Raw genomic sequence first — 5,927 nt, forward strand, 5'->3', positions numbered from 1 at the left:
ATATGAGTAGCTGATATTTGACAAAGGCCCAGTGTCAGTTAATTGGGGAAAAGATAGTCTTTTTAACAAATGGTGCTGGCATAACTGAATATCCGTTTGCAAAAAAATGAAACAGGACCCATACCTCGCACCATGCACAAAAACTAACTCCAAGTGGACCAAGACCTAAACATAAAGACTAAAACGATAAAGATCATGGAAGAAAAAATAGGGACAACCTTAGGAGCCCTAATACAAGGCATAAACAGCATACAAAACATTACTAAAAATGACGAAGAGAAACCAGATAACTGGGAGCTCCTAAAAATCAAACACCTACGCTCATCTAAAGACTTCACCAAAAGAGAAAAAGACCACCTATAGACTGGGAAAGAATTTTCAGCTACAACATCTCCGACCAGCGCCTGATCTCTAAAATCTATATGATTCTGTCAAAACTCAACCACAATAAGACAAACAACCCAATCAAGAAGTGGGCAAAGGATATGAACACGCACTTCACTAAAGAAGATATTCAGGCAGCTAACAGATACATGAGAAAATGCTCCCAATCATTAGCCATTAGAGAAATGCAAATTAAAACTACGATGAGATTCCCTGTCACACCAACAAGGCTGGCATTAATCCAAAAAACAGAAAATAATAAATGTTGGAGAGGCTGCGGAGAGATTGGAACTCTTATACACTGCTGGTGGGAATGTAAAATGGTACAACCACTTTGGAAATCCATCTGGCGTTATCTTAAACAGTTAGAACTACCATACAACCCAGAAATCCCACTCCTCGGAATATACCCTAGAGAAATAAGAGCCTTCACACAAACAGATATATGCACACCCATGTTTATTGCAGCTCTGTTTACAATAGCAAAAAGCTGGAAGCAACCAAGGTGTCCATCAACGGATGAATGGGTAAATAAATTGTGGTATATTCACACAATGGAATACTACGCATCGATAAAGAACAGTGATGAATCTGTGAAACATTTCATAACATGGAGGAACCTGGAAGGCATTATGCTGAGCGGAATTAGTCAGAGGCAAAAGGACAAATATTGTATAAGACCACTATTATAAGATCTTGAGAAATAGTATAAACTGAGAAGAACACATACTTTTGTGGGGAGGGAGGGAGCGTGGGAGAGGGTTTTTTACTGATTAGTTAGTAGATAAGAACTGCTTTAGGTGAAGGGACGGACAATACTCAATACACGGAAGGTCAGCTCAACTGGACTGGACCAAAAGCAAAGAAGTTTCCGGGATAAACTGAATGCTTCAAAGGTCAGCGGAGCAAGGGTGGGGGTTTGGGGACCATGGTTTAAGGGGACTTCTAAGTCAATTGGCAAAATAATTCTATTATGAGAACATTCTGCATCCCACTTTGAAATATGGCGTCTGGGGTCTTAAATGCTAACAAGCGGCCATCTAAGATGCATCAATTGGTCTCAACCCACCTGGATCAAAGGAGAATGAAGAACACCAAGGTCACATGATAACTAAGAGCCCAAGAGACAGAGAGGGCCACATGAACCAGAGACCTAAATCATCCTGAGACCAGAAGAACTAGTTTGTATTTGGCCACAACCGATGACTGCCCTGACTGGGAGCACAACACAGAACCCCTGAGGGAGCAGGAGATCAGTGGGATGCAGACCCCAAATTCTCACAAAAAGACCGTACTTAATGGTCTGACTGAGACTAGAGGAATCCCGGCGGTCATGGTCCCCAAAACTTCTGTTGGCCCAGGACAGGAACCATTCCTGAAGACGACTCATCAGACATGAAAGGGACTGGACAGTGGGTAGGAGAGAGATGCTGATGAAGATTGAGCTATTTGTATCAGGTGGACACTTGAGACTATGTTGGCATCTCCTGTCTGGAGGGAGGATGGGAGGATAGAGAGAGTTGGAAGCTGGCCAAATTGTCACGAAAGGAGAGACTGGAAGGGCTGACTCATTAGGGGGAGAGTAAGTGGGAGTACAGAGTAAGGTGTATATAAACTTATATGTGACAGTTTGACTTGATTTGTAAACATTCACTTGAAGGTCAATAAAAGTTAAAAAAAAAAAAAAAAAAAGATTACAGCCTTGGAAACCCTATGGGGCAGTTCTTCTCTGTCCTATAGGGTCACTGTGAGTCTGAATTGACTTGATAGCAATGGGTAGCACCAAAAACTCTGTATGCTTTTACGCTGCCATAACCTGTAGCTCCCATTGCCCTTCACAAAAGGGGTGAGGCTAATACTGTGTGTAACATTATAATCCTTATAAGTTATGCTTGATAATACTTAAAATATATTTCAAAATTAGTTCAGCTTAGTAAATTTTGATGAAGCTCACTAAATTTCAGCATTAAAAGGAAATAAAATATTATTGTTAAGAAATATTAGTATCAGGAAGGAGGAGGGGCTAGACAATTTAGAAGGCCCTAAATGGAAAATGGAGCCCTGGTGGTGTAGCAGTTAAGAGCTCAGCTGCTAACCAAAAGATCGGCAGTTTGAATCCACCAGCAGCTCCTTGGAAACACTATGGTGCAGTTCTACTCTGTCCTATATGGTCACTATGAGTTGGAATTGACTCAATGGCAACGGGTTTTTGGTTTGGTTTAAATGGGAAATGACAACAGACATTAGGATGTTGTGAAATCAAAAAAATTTTTTAATACAAAGTCCAAACAACTGCAAAACATAAGGCATGCACACGTTAAGAATATTGACTAGACCAAGCATGGCTTGCGCTTAGTAGACTGCAAAATTCCTGCAGAAAAGAAGTCCCCCATCTGACTCATCTTTGTATCTGCAACAATATCTAGCACAGGGCATTGCACAGAACCAGTGGCTTAAATTTAACAAAGTTTTTGTTTTTTTAAAGGGGCTTATTGCTGTTAACGGAAACCCTGGTGGTGTAGTGGTTAAGTGCTATGGCTGCTAACCAAATGTCGGCAGGTTGAATGCAGCTCCTTGGAAACTCTATGGGGCATTCTACTCTGTCCTATAGGGTTGCTATGAGTCGGACTTGACTCAACGGCACTGGGTTTGCCTTTTTTTGGATTGCTCTTGACAGAGATAGGGAGCATTCCAAGTTAAAATTAAGAAAGTAAATAAAGATGGGTAATGTTTTACTATATGCCAGGCACAGTTCAAGTGCCATCATGAATGAGGGAGATTCAATTATCTCCATTTTCAAGATAAACGAACACAGACATTAAAACAGCTTACAGAACTAGGAAGTGGTAGGGTGGGATTCACACCTAGGCTGTTTACATTCACACCTAGGTTGTTTACATTCACAGTTCACATTCTCAACCATTGTGCTGTAATAGCTATTAACCAGTAGGTGAACGGGCAGAGCTTAGTTTCCTAAGCTTTAATTGAGTTAAATCCTTTAACTCAGTTAATTCTTTAACTGAGAAGACAATTACTATTCACTCAATCAGTGTATTACTCCTGTTAGAATTCAAGAAATACAGTGTTATGATTAAGCACTCCATCTTTGGCATGACACTAGACCTAAGTTCAAACCTGGGCTTTGGCACAGCTTGGCAATACAACCTTGGATGTGTTACTTAATGTCTCCAATTTCACCACTTGAGACTAGAGGACTCCCTGAGAGTATCGCCCTGAGATCTACTTAAACCTTGAACCGATACTATACTCTGAGGTAACCTTTTGGCAAAATAAAGATTGGCCGCACAAGATAAAGGATATTAGTGTTTCATTCTGTTGTGCATGGGGTCGCTATGAGTTGGAACAACAATAACAAAAACCTGTGAATATGGTGCTCCAGTGAAAAACCATCTATATGAGACCAAAAGGTAACCCAGTCCGTTGTGTTGAGTAGAACTGTCCCATAGGTTTTCCAAGACTGTACTGTTTAGAAAAGCAGACTGCCATCTCTTTCTCCTGCAGAGCCACTGGTGGGTTCAAACCGCCATGCTTTCAGATAGCTGCCAAGCCCTTTAACCACTGTACCACCAAGGTACCTTCAAAAGTTCAACCATCACTTTAGAGCAAAGATGAGAAGGGGGGCAGGGAAACTAGAATACTGGAGATGGAACAAGTAGAATACAATTAAAGAGAATGTTGACACATTGTGAAAAATGTAACTGATATCATTGAACAATTTGTGTAGAAATTGTCAAATGAGAACCTAATTAGCTGTGTAAACTTTTGCCAAAAACACAATAAAATATTATTTAAAAAAAACTCAGTTTCACCATCTGTAAAATAAGGCTAATTATTCCTACCTTGTATAAGTGGTATGATAACATGTTTACATCATTTACCATAGTACTTGGTATATAATAAATAATAAACGATGTCTAAAAAGTATACCTATTTAGCTAGCCTTATGACATAGCGCTCAGATTTTGATCGTGATCACCTGTTCCAGTTCTGAGTCTATTACTTTCAGTTTTCCTCGGAAGCAGTGGCACTATGAAAGGATTGACTTTTGACAAAAAGACATGTTCTCAATCATTTTTCATCTAGATTCTCATCATGTTTTCAGACAGATATTCATCCTATCAGAAGAGGTTGTATCTATAAAATCATATTATCCTCTTAAGTTTTTAAAGCAGATATCAGTCATGACATAATCCTGGAAGCGTCCTATGTTAAACTTTGGAGATTTATTAATAGCTTTCAAGAGCTTTATGTATCAAAAACAAAACGAGCTGTGATGTTATACACTCCCTCGATGACTTCAGGATACTATTGTGTTTTTTCATAGATGTGACTACTTTTACACTAGTACTTTTAAAAAAGAAAATCTAAAACCCCACTTTGTTAAAACAAACTGACCTTGAAACACTACTATATGCTACATAATAGATGAAGATGATTTAAACCACCAAAACTAGCTGCAATTTGGTATTTTTCTTTTTAATTCTTAATGATTACCAATGTCAGGTTCTTCCCTGTTTTTGCCTTCAAGATAGAAATATCCTTTCTTTCATCTAACTGGAAACTTTGGTGGTATAGTGGTTAAAAGGTATAGCTGCTAACCAGAAGGTCAATAGTTCGAATCTACCAGGTGCTCCTTGGAAACTCTGTGGGGCAGTTCTACTCTGTCCTATAGGGTCACTCTGAGTCGGAATCGACTCGATGGCAGTGGGTTTGGGTTTTTGGGTTTTCATCTAATTAGTTCCATTATAAATCCTATCATCTTGTACACATACGGCAACTCCAACTCCATATAGTAGCTTCATCTGCAACTTAAGTCCCCATGGCACCCATCATCCTTGTTGAAGGCCATGGTTTCAACGTAATTTGTTCAGCATTTTATTCAAAATATGTTCATTGAAAGTCAAACTATGTACCAGGGTTCTTTAGCAGAGACACAGTGGTGAGTAAGATAAACATAGTCATTCTCATGGAATTTATAGTCTAACTGGGAAGACAGGTATTGAACAAGCAATGATGACATTGATGGGTGTTACCATAAAGGAAGTAAAGGATGTTTGCTGTAGGAGTATTTCTTTTCTCTCTGGGCTTCTGGAGGAAAAGCCACCAGGTTAAAAAAAATAACTATGTCTTCCCTACAACTCCCTGATCCTGGCACCCAGAGGAAAGATTCCATATAGGGAGTATCTATATCAAGAAGTAGGAACAAAATCCCTATGACTAATTATTTTCTTCCTTTTTGGGAAATAAGAAACATCCTTCTTAGCAACAGGCATTCTTCCAGCTTAGCTGCTGACTGGGTAGGACTAGGTATTTACAACAATTCTCTTAGTTTTCTCTTGGTGGCTACAGTTGGCCCGCACATTTCATAAGCTATTCCTGACTGAGAGATAACTTAGAAACTACCCTAAAAAAAGATTGCATTCCTCTGTTTTTAAACTCTAGTAAGGCAGTTGTTAGATTCTATCTACAAATTGGCTTCAAAAAGATTTCTGGGTTTTTTTTTTTTGGTCTTAGATTGCTTG

Source organism: Elephas maximus, chromosome 1 (genome assembly GCF_024166365.1).
Source record: "Elephas maximus indicus isolate mEleMax1 chromosome 1, mEleMax1 primary haplotype, whole genome shotgun sequence".
Lineage (NCBI taxonomy): Eukaryota > Metazoa > Chordata > Mammalia > Proboscidea > Elephantidae > Elephas > Elephas maximus.